The sequence below is a fragment of the Physeter macrocephalus genome, chromosome 1 (genome assembly GCF_002837175.3).
Source record: "Physeter macrocephalus isolate SW-GA chromosome 1, ASM283717v5, whole genome shotgun sequence".
Lineage (NCBI taxonomy): Eukaryota > Metazoa > Chordata > Mammalia > Artiodactyla > Physeteridae > Physeter > Physeter macrocephalus.
The window spans coordinates 140,239,438-140,262,080 of record NC_041214.2 but is presented as its reverse complement, the minus strand read 5'-3'; positions in this window follow the sequence as shown (position 1 = coordinate 140,262,080).

Below are 22,643 nucleotides of genomic sequence, written 5' to 3'. Positions count from 1 at the left end.
AATACCAGTGAGGTCAGAGAAAACCTTATGAATATTTTATTGCAGTTTTCTTTATGGCCCAATATATAATAGATTTTGGTAAATGTTTTGACAAGTGTTCCATGTACACTTTTAAAGAATGTAAAATCTTTCATTATTGTATATAAAGCTATAAAACCATATTTTGTGTGTGGGCATGTGTATACATATCAATTTGCTCAACTTGATAATCAGTTAGGACAAATATACTATGTATGGTCAGCCCTGTGTATTCAGGTTTCAAATCTGTGGATTCAACCAATGACAAATTAAAAATATATTGAAAAAATTCCAGAAAGTTTCAAAAAAACAAAACTTCAATTTGCAGCATGCCGGTTACTATTTACATAGAATTTACATTGTATTTGGTATCATAAGTAATCTAGAAATGATTCAAAGTATACAGGAGGATATGCATAGATTATATGCAAATACTACACCATTTTACATAGCTAATTCGATCATCTTTGGATTTTGGTATCCTCAAGGGTCCTGGAACCCATTCCCCACACATCATGAGGGACAGTTGTACTTATTGATGCTTTTGTCTCCTTGCTATCTTAGCTACTGAGAGAAGTATGTTCATGCACTTCTATCTGATTATGGATTTGTCTGTATCTCTTTTTAATTATGTCAAATTTTGCTTAAGGTATTTTGAAATTAGATTATTGGTTATAAAAAAACTTAGGAGTGTCATATTTTATTGTTGGGTTGATGGTTTTGGCATTTAAAATGGCCCTTTTAATCGCTAGACTGAAAAATTGTCCTAAATACTTATTTTAGTGGTTAAATGTTTAGACCCCTACCCTTGACAGATCTTTGAGGCAAGGACAGGGTGAGGGTTTGGTCAAATATTTGGGCATCTTAAGTGTTCAGTTTTGTCACTCCTGTTTAGAGAGGCTGCCAAGTTCTTCACTTCCTCCATAAAAACCCTCTACTGAAACCAAGTGTGCCTTCTCAGCCTCCTACATAAGCACACGTTTGGCGATACCCCATGGGAAAAGTACCTACTTCAACTCAACTCTTTAGAGTGCCTCATCACTATGTTCATAATATGTCTAGGTCCTGATTCTCATAAAGTTTTTTATTGTTTGAAAACAGATGATATTTTAAAAATTATTTTGCAGGGAAGAATTTCAGATACCAGGAGATATCTTTTTATCACAAAAGTCTACTTTGAAACTTAAATAAAAAAGATATAAAATATGCCCTTTAAATATCCTGGACTTTTAAAAATTAGTTTGACTTAAAAGTAAAGAAAATCCCCTGGATCTTCCCTTATGAAAGGGAAAGGCAGAAGGTATTGACTGACATAACAACTTTTGCAAAATAGATAAAATCCTGTTCATTATTTTATGGGATAAATGATTTAATTGCATAGCTCATTTTTTTAAAATAAAATACTTATAAAGATTTAAGACTGGGAATAAACCAACATTAATTCGTATGACTCACAGGCATGGATTATACATTGCTTTGAACACTGTTTTGAGCAGAAACCATGCCTCTCTGTTTTCCTACTGTCTGTTTCCTTTTCCAGGCATGTGGAAGAAATTACTAATCAATTCAAACTTAATTAATATAAAAACCTTTTATTGTCACTCATGTATTCATGGGCAAAGAATTCAGGCAGGATTTGGATGGGGGATTCTTTTTTTTTTTTTTTTTTGTGGTATGCGGGCCTCCCTCTGTCGCGGCCTCTCCCGTTGCGGAGCACAGGCTCCGGACGCGCAGGCCCAGCGGCCATGGCTCATGGGCCCAGCCGCTCCGCGGCATGTGGGATCCTCCCAGACCAGGGCGCGAACCCGGTTCCCCTGCATCGGCAGGCGGACGCGCAACCACTGCGCCACCAGGGAAGGCCCTGGATGGGGGATTCTTTAGTGGAAGATATTCTGTAGGGTCTAAAACCACTTACCTCAGCTGCTTGGCACTTTGACAAAGTTGTCTGGAAGTCTGGGCTCAGCTAATTCCCTCTTCCGATTCATGTCATCTCAAGAATTCTGATGTAGTTTACCCATCGAGTTAGTTGAATGTCCATGATTGTTCATGGCTCCAAAACTGAGTCATTTTAGAGCCCAGACTCTGGCTTCAGGTATCTGTGTAACCTAGCCTTGGAAGCCCTGGAATTCACTCCTACCACATTTGACTGGTCAAGCAAGTCACTAAGGCCAGCATAGAATAATGGGTAAAGGAATTAGACCTCACCTCTCAAGGAGAATTTTGAAATAATTTGTGACCACAATCCACCATAATGAACATGCAAATGTCATCATTAATGAATGATATAGATTTAATCTGGTTGTAATCAATATGGAAGCCATGTTAATGTTAGTTCCAAAAGTCACTTGACTTTTACCCATGTCCTAGAGCTGTTTCTCAAACATATGGAGATAATCAAATAATACAGGAGAGAAATCACACCAGCGAATACACAGAAAAATTCAATAGCTTCTAAATAGAAAGCATAATTATTCTGGGGTGGTCTCAATGTAAGAATATACTCAGGGACATTATCAATGAAAAAGAATGACTTCAAATGCATAGTATCATGACATTTTTTATTGGAGTTCTAAACCAGTGGTAACCACATAGTGTGATTGTGAGTTCAAGGCAACAAAGGAACACAGCATCAAGTTATATATGTGTGAAAACCACACATGCATAAACATGCATCGAAACACACAGCACCAGAAAATAACATTAAAAGAAAGTATTAAGAAAATGACTATACTAATCAATACCTCCCACGGATATCACCGTTGAATAATTCCCATATTAAGATGTATTAGGGTTGGAAGAAACAAAAGGTATTTGTATTGTAAAAGACAGATTATTAAAATTACTGTACTACCATCTATATAGATGGTCCTAATTATTCACTCAATATCAAATATTTAGTAGAGAAAACAAATCCATTTATTCCATTTATTTGCTTTAATGATCAGCATTGGAAGTGATACGTATTGCCTGTCATCACTTTTCTCCATTCTCTGACACAATGCCAAAATATTTGATTTGATTGGTTATATATGATAATAAAAGTGCTGCTAGCAGGTCCTCCCGGATTTTGTACTTGCTATTCTGTGTCATCACCCATGGAAAAGGGTGGATATGGATTAATTACTTTTGATTCAATGTTTTATCTTGCATATAAGCTTTATTTTATAGGTGGAAACAAAATTCTCAATGCCCAGATTCTAGTAACTACTACCGTCCCTGATGCATGTATTCAAAACAACATGCGCTCTAACAGAAAATTCAGACATGTGTTCTTCTTTTTTATCCTACCTTTTAGTATGAGATACTTATGAACTCTATTCCCTAAGTCATTTTCACACATAGCCTGTTACTTTGCTATATTTTATCTTTCAAGGTGAAGCATTCACAGGAAGAATGTTAAGAAATGTGCCTTTAAAAACATTTCAGAGGAAAGATAATTGAATACAAAGGAATGGAATTACTAAAGGTAAAAGAACTCAACACCACCATAATTGACAGTCACAAATTAATCTTAATTCATTTCCTCTCAGTAATTTCTTCAATACTAAGCAATCTAATATTTATTTTTAAAAAAGGATTTTTTTATGCTGTGATGAGGAGGAGCCACTTTGGGTAGGAGGTAAAGAAGGAAAAAAAAATAATGGAATAGGAGTAAATTCTATTATTACATATGACTTCGTGATTTGGTGAAAATGATTAATTGTGTTGACAATTTATCATTTCATAGAAAATAATTATTACATTTTAATGCAAATTTAAAGGCTAATATAAAATATTCTCTAGTAAAAGTGATCAAATTTTGGTCCTTTATATAATAGATTACTTTTTACCTTTATATAACAGATTATTGATCTGATTAGATGATCTGACTGAGAAGCCACTGGATATGACCTATATGGTATACAATTTACAATTGGTAAATCCAAGTAAAACTAAATTAACTATAAATATTCTCATCATAATCTATTGACTACCTGACGTTTTGATTTGGAAGTCACAGTGTATGATTTACAATTGCTTATTTAAGAGTTTGCCTAGGTAAACTGAAAGCTATAATCATTGAGATTTCATTGGGAATTTGAGGCCACTTATCAATTCTTTCATTTGTTTTTGTAAGACTCTAAGTTAAAGAACTTTTAATATTATTATGCATAGCTATCAAGACTGAGGAAACACAACAGGAATATTAAAATCATCATTCTAGTGCAGGTAAGTAACATTATTATATGTTGCTACTATTTGCCTACCACAGGTAAATCCTTGTTGTTTATTAATTTGTAAAATAGGAGAAACATTCTACAGGGTTATTGTGAATGAATACATCACATTAAAAAAATACCAAGCTTAGGACCTATAATATAAGACAGACAAAGTAACAATCACTCTGCATTATTCCCATAATTCACTAACATAAATATAAAAATTAATATTTATATAAGTAAGTCACTTTGGGGACACTCTTACTATTATATATCCTTTATAAGTATTTGTTCATTAATCTCACCAATTACTATCTAAAATAAGTAATCTAATCTCCCACAATTCACAGATTGATGTTTATTTGTAATAGCTATGTTTCATAACATAATTCATAAAGTAAGTTATTTACTACCAAATTTATAGTTTTGCTTTTTACTGAAGATTTGTATTAATGTATTCTTCATTTTCACTTACGCAGCATAAAAGCCCTATCACAACATGGAATTAACACTGTCTATGGTTTTAACAGTCAGACTTTAAATAATGGGCCACTGTCCGGGTCAAGGTTAAAGAAGCATTTGGCATTTTTTTAAAAAACTGTCTTCCAAATTCTAATTAGGTCAAGCTTACAGGAGGTGTTATCAGACTTTCTGCTTAAAAGATAACCCTCATTGTATAAACTGCAAACATAAATGACCTCAAAGGAACAAATAAATGAAGTTTGTCACAGCATGTTCTCTTCCTTAAAATTACATGAAAGATGGGAATCTATAACCTAGAATTGTGGCTTTATCAGGAGGACACCCTTATGTAAAATAGCAATTTTATAATATTAAAATATTCTGTTCCAGAAGGACTATTATAAGAAAATTAATGTTGAAAAAGGTTTATATTGAAAGAGTTTCTAATATATAAATATAAACAGAGCATATAACAATGTAAATGCATTTCTGGCAATTTATCAATATAATAATTCCATATTGTAAATTCAAGAAATGGCTTATCAACTTCTCAATGTTATGGTGTATACTGTTTTAAAACATAATAAAAAATATTATATAAATATTGGAAAAGCATTGTTAAGGACTCAAGAGAAGTAGGAAATATTCTTCAATAAATACACACTTTATTTATAAAAATTTTCCCCAAACTAATAGAATTAGGCTAAATTTAATTTAAAGATGACTAATTACTATTCTATATACAAAACCATGGCCTCAGGTTCAGACCAAGTGTATACTGTATTTTATTTTATTACTTTACATATATACAAGAAGAAATTATTATTTCATTTCCATTATGCACTAGGCACTGACATAATTTTAATTAATATGTAACTCAAACAGTTGGAAAATCAATTACCTTTTTCTTGCCATTTATCAATTTTTTAAATTGAAGTATAGTTGAGTTACAATGTTGTGTTAATTTCTAATGTACAGCAAAGTGATTCAGTTTCACATATATATATTCTTTTTTAAATATTATTTTCCATATGGTTTATCACAATATCATTTATTTTTTAGATAAGGTGACTACAGCCTAGGGAGGACAATTTGTTTCTAAGAGTAAATAATATGTTAGCAATCTGCTCAGATCTGATGGATTCCAGTGTCTTATCATTATAGTATTTCATCTTGATTACTATTTCATTAAACTATTAAAACCTATGGGTTGGATATTAAATTAACTTATTTTTATTTGACAAATAGTAAATTTGTATATCACAATATATCCAAAGAGTGGAAAACCAAGCTAACATAAAGTCTGCATGCATTTTGAGACAGTTACTAAGTTTTGATATCATGGGGAACAGGTAGGATTGCAAAACTTTGAAAACCCCAGGCAAAACCAAAAATCATTTGTTTGTCATTAATTTGATTTATAAATTTAGAAAAGCTGATCTATCAGTAGATCTAAGGTACTACTTGGTTAAATAGCTAACAAGTATTCCATATAAATAACAAAAAGCACAGAAATTATGAAAAAGCTTACATGCAACTATTCCAAAAGGATTCTGAACATATAAAGTATTTACTCATGTAAATAAATAATTGCAGATTGAAGAAATACTATTTTACCTGTATGATCAATGATGGGGGAAACATTCAGGGTTGTTTGTGGAGTGTAAAATTAAAATCTTTCTAGAGGGTATTTTTCAATTTTAATATGTATGAAAGTCTTGCCATGAAGGATTTTCAGAAACAATGAAAAAAAATAAAAATACAAAATCATGGCATTTTCTCAGGCATTGCCATCATCACATTTGTGTATCAAATTAGTTTCAACAAAATAATTGAACTATCTCATTAAAAACATATTGCAGAAGCCAGTTTGGAGGCGATCACCAAGTTCAATTTTGGGAAAACTTGAGTGGGAAAATAATTGAGGACCATAATGACTTGTAAATCTATAGAAAATTTATGAAGTTAAGAGTCTATTCCAATATTAAGATAAACTAATAAATAGAGAGGAAGGAAGCATTCTTCCTATAGTACAAGGCTGTGACTGGAGTTGGCACCTCATTAAATCATTTTCTTTTTTTTTTTTTTGCCACACCACGTGGCATGTGGGATCTTAGTTCCCTGACCAGGGATTGAACCTGAGCCCCCTGCAGTGGATGCATGAAGTCTTAACCTCTAGACCACCAGGGAAGTCCCCAGATCTACCATTTATATTCCAATTTTTTCAATTGAACTATTGCAATCGCCAGTAAAGACTGGGTAACAAAAACTCATAAATGAGTGCTTAACCTTAAAACATAAGATCTAGCTATTCAATGAACTGCTGTGTACTTCCTACAAAAGATAACTTCAAGAAATAGCTAATGCCAAAAGAAGTGTTTTCAATATACTGAAAATCCGGGTTACCAAATTATGTATGTTTCAGATAGTTAGATAAATGAGAGAGAGAGAGAGAGTTGAGAGAGAAAGAGAGTTAGTTTAAAGATAAAGTGCAAACAGGAAACAGGGAAACCATAAGAGAAAGAGATAGGCCACTGTGCTAACCCTGTTATCTCTGAGTAATGGGATGATAGATTTTACATTCTATTCTTGTATTTTTCCATATTTTCCTAGTTGCATTAAAATGTATATACTAAAATATATTTTGCTTTTAAAAATTAACCTTAAAATTACAATCTTACAATATCCAGATAAAATGTGAAGAGTTTTGGTTTGTTTCATTTAATATTCAAACCACAAGACACTCTCAACACTGGTTCCTGCAAGCAGCTTCTCTCCAATTTATTTATTTTATCATTTACTGTTATAGACAGAATTCTAAAGATGTACCCAAGATTCTTGTCCCCTGGTTTTTAAAAAAACAGTAGTCTGAGTATGCTGTAAAGGGACTTTGCAGATGAAATTAAGGTGAAGGACCTTAAAATAGAAAGATTATCTTGAATTATCAAAGTGGATCCAATCTAATCCCTTGATCCCTTGAAAGCAGAGACATTTCTCCCACTGGAGTCAGAGAGACGCAGTGGGTGAGGAAAGCAGAGAAGTGCAGCAGAAAGGGACATCAGAGAGATCAGAAGCATGAGACAAACTCAACACACAACAGATTGCTGACTTTGAAGAAAGAAGTCAGGTAATGCCAGCAGACTCTAGAAGCTGATAATAACCCCTGACCAACAGCCAAAAAAGAAATAGACTTCAATCCTACAACTATAAGGAACTGTATTTTGCCAACAAACTGAATGAGCCTGAAAGCAGATATCCCCACAAGATACTCCAGTAAGGAATGCAGTCCTGCAGACATTTTGATTTCGGCCTTTCGAGACCCTATGCAAATCCCACTAGTCTTTTTGTGAGAACCAGTCAAACCCTCTGAAATTATGAGATAATATATGGGCATTGTTTAAAGCTGCTAAATTTTGGTACTTTTTTACTGCAGCAATAAAAAAAAACTAATAATGATACTTAGTTACTCCCTTCCAGCCCCATTCCCCTCTCTTATTTGCCATCCTTCATCATACAGGCAATATACTAACATGCTTAATACATATTGTTGAATGTGTTGGGAAGGGGGAAATTTCCTTCTCTACCCCTCTTGAGTTTCTGTGGCTAGACTAATAATAAAATTGACACAAGACCGGGCTTCCCTGGTGGCGCAGTGGTTGAGAGTCCGCCTGCTGATGCAGGGAACACGGGCTCGTGCCCCGGCTCCGGGAAGATCCCACATGCCGTGGAGCGGCTGGTCCCGTGAGCCATGGCCGCTGAGCCTGCGCGACCGGAGCCTGTGCTCCGCAACGGGAGAGGCCACAACAGTGAAAGGCCCGCGTACCGCAAAAAAAAAAAAAAAAAAAAAAAAATATGACACAAGACCGATGAACAAGAAAAAAGAAACAAATTTTAATTCATGCACACGGAAATGAGACTTAAGAAGTGGCCAAAGCAGGCAGCTTTTATACTTATTATACAGAGGAACAATACATTTTTGAGGAATTGATAGGACAAAGAAACTTAGGTTTTGGTTTCCCAAGTGGTGAAGAATCTAAACAGAATTTGGACTTGGGGCATAAATTAAAGAAGCCACAAGGTTTGTTTATACAGGTTTCTTGGCTCCGAATTTCCTCTTTGGAGATAAGGGTGTTCTTCTACCTCCAGATGCAGGGAGTGTACCTTTCACATGAGAGATTTATTTCCTGCTTTCAAAGAGACAGAAAGGAGCATCAGAGTGTCCCTCTTTCATTGGCCATTTCTTAAGTAATTTTAATTAAAAATAATAAATATGCCATTGAGGCACATTTTGGGGTGGCCTACTCTGGGTCCCAACAAATAAGTAAGCATTCAGATAAATATATAGTATTTAACCTGTGCAGATAATTCAACTTATATAAATGAATCTGTGGTGCGATAGACCTTATTTTCTTTCAGGTTTTTGACAATGACCTATGTTTATCTGTGTTGATAGACTACTGCATCCAAATTCTTCATGGTTCCTGTGTTCAGCTACCATATTTTATGTTTTTCCACTACCCTGTGATAGTCTTCAAGATAGTTTCAGTTCTTTGTAAACACAAAACAATATTGAGATTAACATTCATGCTCATGACTAGTGATACAACTGTTACATACATTCATGATTTATCTAAGTTATTTGTAATTACTTTATATAAGGACTGCTCCAGCTTATACATACTGTCCTCAGATAATGAAGGCTCCTCCCCTTTCCTTATTTTTTGTTAACATTTCACATGATCACATAATACAGTTTGTTTAATTTGGACAATCTGATCCATATAAACTTTAATCTTACTGTTGTTTTAAAATGTATTTCTTGGGTATCTAGCCATATTTAGTATATCTCCACATACTTGTTAACTATTCAATGTTTTCTATCTGTGACCCGTCTGTTCATATTTTTTGCCTATTTTCCTTTGAGTTACATGCTTTTGTTCTTGTTAATATTTGGAAGTTTCTTGTATAATCTGTTAGTATATATCGGTTAGATCAGGGGTCCCCAACCCCTGGGCTGCAGACAGGTACCAGTCAGTGGCCTATTAGGAGCAGGGCCACACAGCAGGAGGTGAGCGGTGGGCAAGTGAGCGAAGCTTCATCTGTCACACCCCATCACTCCCCATTGCTTGCATTACCGCCTGAACCATTCCCCACCCCAACACACACCCATCCGTGGAAAAATTGTCTTCCACGAAACCAGTCCCTGGTGCCAAAAAGGTTGGGGACTGCTGTGTTAGATGATTTTGTTTTTGGCATTTTTTTACCATCTTTATAAAGATATAATTTATACACAATAAAATTCAACAATTTTCAATATTAATATTGTAATATTGTTGGAGGGGTTTTGTTTTGTTTTGTTTTCATTTAAGTGTGAATGCCGTGGTGTTTCCTTGTTAATCTGTAAATAGTGTAGCAAATTACTTAGGTGTAATAATGAGTGTTGATTATAGAAATATAGTTTTATTTTTCTTCAAAACTTTAATATTTCCATTTTGAGGCAGCTGTTCTTAAGAAGAAAATGAGACACAACATGAAAATATTCTAGAATATGAATATTATGAAAATATTCATAATCTTTTAATTCTTTTTTAAACAACTTTACTGAGGTATATTTTAAATATTATACCATTAAACATTTCTTGTGGACAATTAAGCATTTTTAGTTTCTTTCCTAAGTGATTGCACCATATAAGTTAGTTTAAGCATATTTTCATTCATCTTATTTATTTAGAGTCAATTCTTGCCTTCATCACACATTCATGCAACCTCTAATCTACTTTCTGTCTCTTTCTTGCTTTTTGTGGAGATTTCCTATAAACGGATTCACAGAAAATATGATCACACATCCAGCTTCTTTTACTTGGCATCATATGTTTTGACATTCATCCATGATGCAGTATATGTCAGTACTTTTTTTTTTAATAGTGTTCCATGCAGTGGTATACCATATTGCTGATAAACCGGCTGATAGACATTAAATTGTTAAACCAGCTGATAGACATTAAATTGTTTACTCCTTTTCCCTATTATGAATATTAAGGCTTCTATAAACATACAAGTCTTTTTGTAGACAAATGTTTCTATTTGTCTTTGACAGATACCTAAGAATGGAGTTACTGGATCCATGGTAGTTTTATTTTTAGCTTTCGGAGAAACTGCTAAACTATTTTCCATACTGTTCACAGCATTTTATCCTCCTATTATCGATGAATAAGGATTATGGTTTCTCCACATCCTTGCCAACATGTGTTATTGCTTATCTTTTTGAATCTGGGGGGGGTTGTTTTTTAATTAATTAATTAATTATTTTGGCCACGTTGGGTCTTCATTGCTGTGTGTGGGCTTCTCGTTGCAGTGGCTTCTCTTGTTGTGGAGCACAGGCCCTAGAGTTCCCGGGCTTCAGTAGTTGTGGCGCACGGTCTTAGTTGCTCTGCGGCATGTGGGATCTTCCCGGACCAGGGCTCGAACCCGTATCCCCTGCATTGGCAGGTGGATTCTTAACCATTGTGCCACCAGAGAAGTCCCCAGTAGCCATGCTAGTGTGTATGAATTAGTATCTGTGGCTTAATTTACATTTCCTTAATGAATAATGATGTTGAATAACATTTTACTTAGAAATGTTATAATTAACTGTTGTGTTTGATGCAAAAAGCATACTGTTCATTCACAACCTACCTAGTTAAATGACCAGGTAATTATTTTAAGCTACAGAATTTAGCTGAATAAAGCCAATATTGTCTATATTTTAATATAAATCACTTCAAAGTGCACAGGGCATTTGTTAAAAAATGTTTTAAATTAATAAATGGTAACATGACTCTATATTTAAATATTAATTATGGATACTCCAGAAAGTGCAATCCTAGATAAAAATGAACAGGCTACATTTATATTGAAAATGGAAAAAAATGTGGAGCTATTTTTTTGAGAATAATATGAAGTTAAATGATGTTATTAACTTACATAGGTTAGAAAGAAATTCCACAGAATCTTCTTTCCTATATGCATCTGGGTTAGAATTGGTCAAAGGAGAAATTTTGCACAATACTGAGAGAGCAAAGTGAAGCATCAGCCATCACTTTTTGAAAGTTTAATTATTATACGAAATTCTGATTTATAGAACATAGTTTAAAAAGACCATAAACCATAATCTTTTGTGGTATCTGTTCTACCAGAAAGAAATTATTTGTATATTCAGTGCTCAAAAACTTATTGATACATGTTAAACTTTACACCTACAGAGTAGTATAATAATACTCATTAAATAGAAAGTCTAGCCCAGCATTGTCCTAAATGCAGACCAATGGTCTCTTTGCCCTTTTCCCTGAAGCAACTTTTAATTCAATATCTATACCTATCAAACAAGAAAGCACATATTTTCTTTAGCACACACTTACTTTCTTCGCTTTCCACTCCCAGGCACTTGTCAATTGTCAGTATCCTCTGGAGTTTTGAATTTTATGGATAAATTTCTCCTCTTTTTTTCTCTCCTCTCATTCTTCCACTTCCTCTGATAAATCTTATCAAGGTAACCATACACTTCACTAAGAAATTTACTTTCTTTTACTTCCCATATTACATTCATTTCTTCCCAGATTGACTTCTTGTTTTGCTTAAATAAATATAAAGTCCACTCAGAAAAGAACTTTTACATAACTTTTCTAAATATTTCTTTCAATTTTAAATGCTATTATTTTTACTGCCGTATTTAAGTATTTTACTGCAAACATGATTCTAAGTTTAATTTTGTTGTCTGCAATATATTTTAAACGTTCTCCTAGTTTGTTTTTGCGTTTAACATTACAAAAAGAGTCTGCAAAGAAAAAGAAAGTGTAGTAGATCTACTGTCAGTAAATATTTAGTGTCTGTGTAAATAGGCTCAACAGTTTATAACTAGAACTGATTGATAGCTGTATTTACACTTCTAATGTCTGGTATACTACCGCAGTGCTTCTGACCCAGAAATGTGAGGACAGGATCTTTTTTTATGAAAGACTTTTGCCCCTAGGAAGGCTAATCAGAATTTCAAAGTTCTTTGAAATTTTTGCCTTAAGAATACTTAACTGACAGGAATATTTTACCCTAAGAACGTTTTATTGAGAAAAATCACAGTGTGTGAATTCTGGATGTCCAAATTTCAATATTCAGTGAGAAAAAAATATTAAACCCTCTTATAATCAAAAGAGAAAAGGAGAAACAATTCTCATCATGCCCTCCTTCAGAGAATCAACAGTCCACTGGCAGATGGAGCCACAAGCCTCAACCGAAGTAAGTTTTCTAGAATGTCATTGTTGAATAAAAATGATCCTCAAGGTTGCAATTTCACACACCCCCAGAAACTATTTCAATGAATATCAAATTAAAAAGTCATTTGGTATCCTAAAACTAGTTCCTTGAACTTTCAGACCTGCTCAGCTACATAAGAACAGATTACATAACAGGACTGAAATAAACTAAATTTAGAGAGAGAAAATTCATACAAAGTCAGTCTGTAAATTTCTTCTGGAAGCAAACTTGTTTGCTTTTAAGTTTTTAAGCTTTTAAGTTTCACTAGGTCCCACTTTAAGTTTAAGTTTCATTAGGTCCCATTTTAAGTTTAATTAAGTTTCATTTGGTCCCATTTGTTTTTTTGTTTGTTTGTTTTTATTTCCATTACTCTAGGAGGTGGATCAAAAAGATCTTGCTCTGTGGTACATAAGAGATATACCATGTACCCTCTGCCTTTTCATCTTTTCTGTCTTTCTGTGAATGTGGTTTTTGTTCCACAGGCTGCAGGATTGTAGTTCTTGTTTCTGCTCTCTGCCCTGTGATGGATGAAGCTATCTAAGAGGCTTGTGGAAGTTTCCTGATGGGAGGGACTGGTGGTGGTTAGAGCTGGCTGTTGCTCTGGTGGGCAAAGCGCAGTAAAACTTTAATCCACTTGTCTGCTGATGGGTGGGGCTGGGTTCCCTCCCTGTTGGTTGTTTGGCCTGAGGCGACCCAACACTGGAGCCTACCCGGTCTCTTTGGTGGGGCTAATGGCAGACTCTGGGAGGGTTCATGCCAAGGAGTACTTCCCAGAACTTCTGCTGCCAGTGTCCTTGTCCTCATGGTGAGACATAGCCACCCCCCGCCTCTGCAGGATACCCTCCAACACTAGCAGGTAAGCCTGGTTCAGTCTCCTATGGGGTCACTGCTTCTTCCCCGGGTCCTGATGCGCACACTACTTTGTGTGTGCCCTCCAAGAGTGGAGTCTCTGTTTTCCCTAGTCCTGTTGAAGTCCTGCAATCAATTCCCACTAGCCTTCAAAGTCTGATTCTCTAGGAATTCCTCCTCCCGTTGCCAGACCCCCGGTTTGGGAAGCCTGACATGGGGCTCAGAAACTTCACTCAAGTGGGTGGACTTCTGTGGTATAAATGTTCTCCAGTTTGTGAGTCTCCCACCCAGCAGTTATGGGGTTTGATTTTTTTTTGTTATTGCGCCCCTCCTACCATCTCAATGTGGCTTCTTCTTTGTCTGTGGATGTGCGGTATATTTTTTGGTGAGTTCCAGTGTCTTTCTGTCAATGATTGTTCAGCAGTTAGTTGTGATTCTGGTATTCTCACAAGAGGGTGTGAGAGCATGTCCTTCTGCTCCTCCATCTTGAACCAATCTCCTCTAGTTTTTTTGTTTTTGTTTTTGTTTTTATAAGTCTGATTCTTTTGGAATTTATTCCTGTTTGGTAGAGGCATGGATCTATTTTATGGTATTCCAAATAGCCAACCTTTTGTGTCAGTGCCAGCTTCTTCCAGTTTTATTGAGATCTAATTGACATAGAGCATGATATATGTTTAAGGTGTACAGCATAATGATTTGACTTACATATTATGAAATGATTATCACAATACGTTTAGTGAACATTCATCATCTTATATAAATGCAAAAGAAAAAAAAAGAAAAATTATTTTTTTCTTGTGATGAGAACTCTTAGGATTTGTCTCTTAACAACTTTCATATATAACATATAGTAGTGCAAATTATACTAATCATGTGGTTATATTACAGCCCTATTATTTATTTATCTTATAACTGGAAGTTAGTGTCTTTTTACTACTTTCATCTAATTTCCTCTCTCCCAAACACTCCCACCACCTATGGCAACCACAAATCTGTTCTCTTTTTCTATGAGTTTGTTTGTTTTTTGAAGTATAATTGACCTACAACACTGTGCTAGTTCCTGGTGCACAACATAGTGATTTGATATTTCTATACACTACTAAATGATCACCAGGAGAAGTCTAGTTACCCTCTGTCATCATACACAGATATTACATTATTATTGACTATATTTCCCGTAGTGTACATTTCAACCCTGTGACTCATTTATTTTGGAACTGGAAGTTTGTACCTCTTAATTTCTCCCACCTATTTCACTCATCCCCACCCAACCCCTTTCCTCTCTGCCAACCACCTGTTTGTTCTCTGTGTCTCTGACTCTCTTTCTCTTTTGTTCTGTTTGTTAATTTTTTTTTTACTATTCCATATATTAGTGAAATCATATGGTATTTGTCTTTCTCTGTTTGACATTTCCTTGAGCATAATACCCACTAGGTGCATCTGTGTTGTCACAAATGGCAAGATTTCATTCTTTTCTGTGACTAATATTCCATTGTATATGTGTACCACATCTTCTTTATTTGATTATCTATATCAATCTTTGCTCTAGTATTTGAGATGCTGCTTTCATCACTAAGTAAATTTCTTTATATACTTGGACCATCTAATCTTTTTATTTTATTATATTAAGCTGATTTTCTGTTCATGTACCAGGTAGCACATTGTTATTTATAAAGCCTTTATAATAGCTTTATCTCTCATGCTCATTCTCCATTTTCAAGACTTTACTAGCCATCCTTGCTTTTTATTATTTCATAAAACCTTCGACATCAACTTGCTAGTTCCAGAAAATGAAACTTGATATTATTTTTATTAGGATTATGTTATGTGTAAGCTAACCTAGGGAGAACTGGCATGATAGTAGTAAGTCATGTTTTATGAGTATTCATACGTGTTAAAAACTATTTTGGTGTTTTATAGGAGTTTTTCAAACTTTTCCTGATATGGGGTTTTGCAAAATCTTATCGAATATAGCTTGAATTGTTTGTTCTTTTTCTCAGGTTTCATAAATAAGGCTTTTTGTCTCCATTTAATACAATTTTCATAATATTAAAAGAATGAGTGAAATACACTTCCTCTCTGGAATCTTCTCTAATACCTCTCTGTAAAGAGGACAGCTCCATTCAGGCTAGCATCAGCTTCATTATTTGATTCACTTAATAGCTTCAACTGTCCTACGGTTGAAAATACAATGTTTTTAAATCAAATTCAACTTGCCCCATATCTACCTCTTCCACTTATAAGCTTTTATTAAATTTGTGACCTAGTTTTTTCTTTTCTCTGCAACTAGTTTATCTCCTAGCAAATAGGAGTACTAGAATCCCCCTTTAAAATTCTGTGAGAAATAAATTATATTAAAATGTAATGGGCTTTCCAAAATATACAGTACTTATTACTCGAAAATATTACTTCTATTTCCTTTCCATTTTTATAAAACAAATAAGATACGTGTTATTGACCATTCAACTACACTAACTCTAATGAGTCCTCAGCATCCATGAGGATGAAGTCTTTAGTGTTTACCAGAAGAGAAGGGAAATGACTCTTTACAAATTCATTCTTCTCTTCTGAGAAATCCAGAAAGTGAATTCCAAGGTGTGATGTTTTAAGTTCTTAATTAAGAAACCACGTCCCCTTAAGACACTGACTACAGAAAGCCCAGGATCAATATCTAGACAGAAGCATCTCTCAACTCCCATTTAAGAGATGGAGGAAAGAGATTAAATACATTTCTTTACTTATTGCACACTTCATGTCACTGACGAAACTAGCCTTTTTGATGGTAGTCTCAATTTTAACTCTGTCTCATCTCTGAAAAAGTGCTTCTTACTCAGGGAAACAAATGAATTATGGGAGAAGGCAAGAATGTTCAGTTATTTGCAGGATGATTTTTTTCAATAAAAGGGGAACTGTACTCTGAAATGGAAAGAAAATTATTTTAAATATTGACTCTGAAATTTTCAAGTTTTAGGACTTTTTGAAAATATAAAACAGGAAATATTAAAAACCTGACCATGTTCTGATGATTATATATAAGATGAAAACCAAATGATAACTAATAACTGAATACTTTTCTTCTTTCCCTTGTTCCATTTCTTAACCTGAAATAACATACGACAGCTAAATAATTGAAAAACAGATTTCCCTTACATTCTCAGCTCTAAATAATAACAAGGATTATATCGAGATTCATTTTTTGCCTCTCTTATTTTCTCCACATGCCTGAAAGAATTAAACATGCCAATATCCACATTTCTCCAGCTACCTGTTCAGCAAAGTATCACCTGGTTGAAAAGAAGTAATACCAGAGGATCCTGTCACTGCCATCCTTTTCAGCTTCTCTTTAATTTTCCTTATTAAGAAAATGTAGACCATGGACAGAAGCATTAGGGTATGTCCTCCACCAGATATGAGAAAAAAAATGTATCTTCATAGAAGAGTGCATCTCAACTAGTCCCTATTGAGATTTCATTTTACATATTCATCAAAGAGAGTTCTAGTAAAAACCTATGAGTTTATGATTAACATTTTGCTTGTCATCAGCTATCAGTATCATTTAGTTTGATAAGGTTAATTAACTATGAATCATCCATGATTTTAATAAAATGTATAATTTTAATCACCTGACTTTTCTGCTATACTCAGTTTTCTGAAACTTATTACCTTTCATTTGTGCTAGTTGGTGTGGTTCTAATTCTTCAAGAGTTAATTGACCATATCTAGGTAAGTTAACTTCACACATAGCAGTTAACATTATTCTAATAATATATTTATGCATTGATAAACCAAGCTTTCCACAATATATTTAAATATTTTAATGTATGCCTTAGTCTAATAATTATGTCATTGTTTCTTAATGAGTTCTTATGAATAACTGAATATCTCAGTTATTTAGAATATATCTCTTTAAATATAAGAATGTTATATTAAGTATTTGTGATTTAAAAAATTCTAAAATGCCCTACACATATTAATATTTCTCAAAAATAACACAGAAAACACAACATTTTTCTTATTGAATAAGGTCTTTTCATCATGTATAGCACTGGATTCCACATAGGGATTTCTTTTCTTTTTTCTCCTAATAGAAGTCTAAAATTTGACATCTAAATTTGCTAGGGCATTATTTCTTTTCTATATTTACTCTTCTTCCCTGGAATAGCTAGTGCTCATATGTGATACCTGAGACTTTATAGTAAACCCTGGATAACCAAAGCAAGGCTCCAGAAATAAAAGATTAAAATATGTGTTATAGCACAGAACTCATTCTCTGATATGGGATAGACATATGCCACCCTGTTGATGATTGAACTGAGAAATATTCTTGAAAAAACATACATGCAGAAAGGCTATTTTGAGAAATAAAGATGTCTTAATGGTGACATGGAGAAATACTTCTTTCATTTATAATCTTTATAGCTCACACCATTTTAATGTACAGGTCAATGGATTTTGGTAAATGAACACATGTAACTATCACCCCCCAAATTTATTCCTATCAGTTGAAGTCAGTCACTCCCATCCTATGCCCCACACAATAACTCATCTGCTTTTTGTTCATTTTTCTTTTTTTAGTTTTGTTCTTTTAGAATTTCATATAAATGAAATCCAGCTTCTTTCCATTTAATATAATGTTTTTGAGATTCATCTATATTGTTGACTGCATCAGGATTTCTTCTTTTATATTGCTGAATAGTCTTTCAACAATATAAATATGTTTGAATTTACTTTTAAAAGTTTGTATCTCAGATATGGGGACATATGTATATGTATAACTGATTCACTTTGTTATGAAGCAGAAACTAACACACCATTGTAAAGCAATTATATTCCAATAAAGATGTTAAAAAAAAAGTTTGTATCTCTTGCCATTTTTACTGGGTTCTTACATCTTCTTATTAGTTTTTCATAATATTTATTGAAACAGGATTTCTAAAAAAAAAAGTATAAGTATATATAAAGAAGTTTCTAAGTTATTGAACAATTTAAGGAAGCAAAATCTTTAAAATTAACTAATGACATTTCAAATTTACCCTCCGACACTAAATAGTATTTGTGCTCTGGCGACTCAAATATTTCCATGTTTCCTTTTTCCCATATTATAGGAGACTACTGAATTGCATTGTGATGAATTTAAGATGCAGTAAAAAACAACTTTAATGAAACTATAGCATCTAATAGAAAAAGCTGATAGCAAAAATAGAGTAGAGGATCTTAGAAATTATCAAGAGTTTTGCCCAAGTCAGCACAAACGGGGCACTTTGCAAATCTTTCTAAATTTCATATTTAGCAAGTTATACACAAGCTTTAGAAATATTCAAAGTAATTATTACCACCAAGAAAAAGAACCTTTTTAAAAAATTTTGCTTTACTTTCTCTGCATTATAACTTCATGATAAATTGTGGTAAAATCATTATTTGGTTTTTATGTTCTAGACTGATTTTTAAATTAATAAAATTATTCACGTATTATTCATATGATTCTTTATTTCATGTAAATTTACCCTTCTTTTTTCCACAAAACTCAAACTATGAATTAAAAATCTATTCAGAAAACTTTACATGTGTTTTACCACTTTCCTCTGAAGCAAGGACAGAAATATATCACATTTTAATGTTTCATGTACTCAGCGGTTTAGTGTTTATTTACTTTTTAATTCACAGTTAGAGAAAGAGCAAAATCAGCAGCACAAAAACAAATGATTGCAAATGAAAAGTAAAAACAAAAAAATATTAAGTGTTATTTAGAATAATTTTTGCACTGATCTATTTTTTAATAAGTTGCACATTTGAGTTTTGCCATCAATAGTTAGAATTTGATTTTTATTGGTCTAACATATATATTACAGTATTTTTCATTATCTTTTAAAAAACGTTTTGAATGTTCACATTTTCTATAAATCTGAGAATACCTCTCTCTTAAAGTGATAATTACTGTTTTGAAGTAAGTCAATTTGGAAACCTAAAACAAAACTGAATAAGTCATTTGTTGCTGCATAACAAATTACCCCAAAACTTATAGCTTAAAGTAGCAAATGTTTATTTTCTCCCACAGTTTCTGCCAGTTAGGAATCTAGCAGTGGCTGTACTGGGTGGTTTTAGCTCAGAGTTTGTAACATGGTCAAGTCAAGCTCTTAGCTGGGGCAGCAGCCATTTCAAGCCTTAATTGGAACTTTAGAATTTTCTTCCAAGCTCACCCACCTGATGGCTGGCAGACCTGATTTCCTGACAGGCTCTTCCTGGAGGTTTCAGTTTCTCAACACATAGGCCTTCTCATATGTTTGCTCAAACTGACAGCCTCTTTCTGCCAGAGACAGTAATGGAATGGGGAGAGGAAAGGAAGAGAGGAGGGTAGTGGGGAGGAGAGACAGGAGAGAGAAAGAGAGACAAAGAGAGAGAGACAGAGCAAGCAATGTTCTGCCATATGCTATTTGACACATTCACAAACCCTGGTAATACGTGGGAGGGGTCTACACAGACGTGTGAGAACAACAAACAGGGAACACTGGAGGGCATACTGGAGGCTGGCTACCACAGTCTTGTCTGGCTATCAGTAAAATTTATATTCCTCCTGTAACCAAATAGGGTAGAGAATTCCCAGAGAAAGAGAACCAGGCACGGCTCTCTTGACATAAGAGAGGCTATTTTTGGCCTAAGCCATTTTATGATTTAAGCCTGGCCACAGTGCTTGCCCTTGAACATGTCTCAGTAATTAATGATCTTAAGGGAACAAAAAAAATACAGAAACAAACTATGATCAAGCAAGAGAAGTAACAATACAAACATAATATATCACTTGTAAAGACTCCCAGTTCTGTTTTGATGGTAAACCTTAGCCTGAAGCCTTCAACCACCAGATCAGCTGGAACCTAAGGGGTGATGATGTGGACCTTTTCTGAGCCTCGTGACTCAGTCAACTAAAACTTGGACCCTGTAGACTGCCCAAGTCCCTTTATGAGTATGCATGTACCTTTAGCTTAAAACTGCTCCAATTTTGCTGCTCCAGGAGACACTGCTTTGAGCAAGATCCTCGGGGTTCTCCTTACTGGCTGCAAGGAATAATAAAACCTTCCTTCTCCCAATCTTTGGCTTGGTTGTGTCTTCTGGCTCCACATCCACCAAGAGGCAAACCCAGTTTTTCAGGTAATACTTCCACAAGCAAAACACACTTATCTCCTCATAAGGCTCCCCTAAAGTCTTATCCTATTACAAAATCAGCTCAAGTCCAGATTCCCGTATCTAAATCAGGTCCAGAGTGAATAAGGCTCCTTGGGTCTGGTTCTGTAAGTACAGTCATGTGACTGTAAGTCATTTCTTGACTTAAAGTGACGAGTTATCTTCTTGACTTAAAGTGACAAGTTATCTGCCTTCTTGACTTAAAGGGACAAGTTATCTGCCTCCAATACAACCCGGTCGATGATGATGCGATTAGCACAGATAACATCTTCATAAAAGGGAGAAAATGGAAGGTAAATGTAGACATTGTTTCAAAACAATTCTTACATTCATCCAGGCAAGAGTTGTACATGCTATGATTAGGTCTCAAGGCCAGGGAATAATTGTTGAAGCCTCTCGCCGTTGCAGCCTCTCCCGTTGCGAAGCACAGGCTCCGGACGCGCGGGCTCAGCGGCCATGGCTCACGGGCCCAGCCACTCTGCAGCATGTGGGATCTTCCCGGACCGGGGCACGAACCCGTGTCCCCTGCATCGGCAGGCGGACTCGCAGCCACTGCGCCACCAGGGAAGCCCCCGGCTTCTTTTTTCATAAAAGGTAGCATGTGCTGCTTCTCAGTCTGCTTACTGTTACTAGTATTTTGTGAGCCAAAATGTCTTTTCATTTTGTACTTTCTCTGACCTTTTCTGTCAAAGTTGGTAATGTTTCTGAATACAGAATTCCTTTTAAAAGTTGTGAATCTTATTGGGTTTCCTACCATTAGATAAAAGCCATATTTATGATCTCTTGGAGATAAGCCTTCTCTACTTTGCATTCAATCTGGGAAGGTTGAGAGAAAATGACCTTCAGTATTTTAAAAGCTCTAATGTTTGATCGAAGGCATATATGAGACACATGTTTTACCTCTTTGGAGAGTCTTTTGTCTGAAGTAGCCTTTGATCTTTCTAAGATCTTAACAAAAGATTTTCAGTCATACTTTCAGCTTAATCTTTGGTCTATTTTTTTTTCCCACAGTGTCATGGATTTGATCTTTCCTCAGAATTTTAGCATCCTTTGCCATCTGAAAAGCCTGAGAATTTTCAAAGCCATCAAGTTTTAATATTTTAACCATTCTTCCTTTGTTTTATGTCACTCTCACATATTACAATAAGCAGTAAGAGGAAACTAGGCAGTAGTTTCCACTCTGATTGAAATTCTGCTCATTGGGAGACAGTTCTCCATGGGTCTCTGGTGTTTCTTCACTCTGACATCTTTTTAGGAATGTCTTCATAGCAAACAATTTTGGAAGACAGAGGTAGTATCTCCTTCCAGGATTTGCAGCCTAAGATGTTAAAAGATGTTAAAGATCACATCTCCCTCTGTGCCAGTTATGTTGTAGTTTTATGTATTAGCTTATTATTGCTGCTGTAACAAACTTGGTTGCTTCAGTTACAAATATATATGTCTCCTTGGCTCATGGTCCCATTCATCTTCAAACTTATAAATGGCTGGTACAGTCTTTGCTCTGCTGTATAACACTAACATTGACTTTTCTGTCCTAGGAGCAGCTGGAGATGGTCAGAAGAGCAGGCTCAGGGCTGCTTAATCCCATACCCAAGTATCCAACAGGCCTGCGGGGCAGAGTGGCTCATAGGCCCAGGAGACCCACAGGACCTC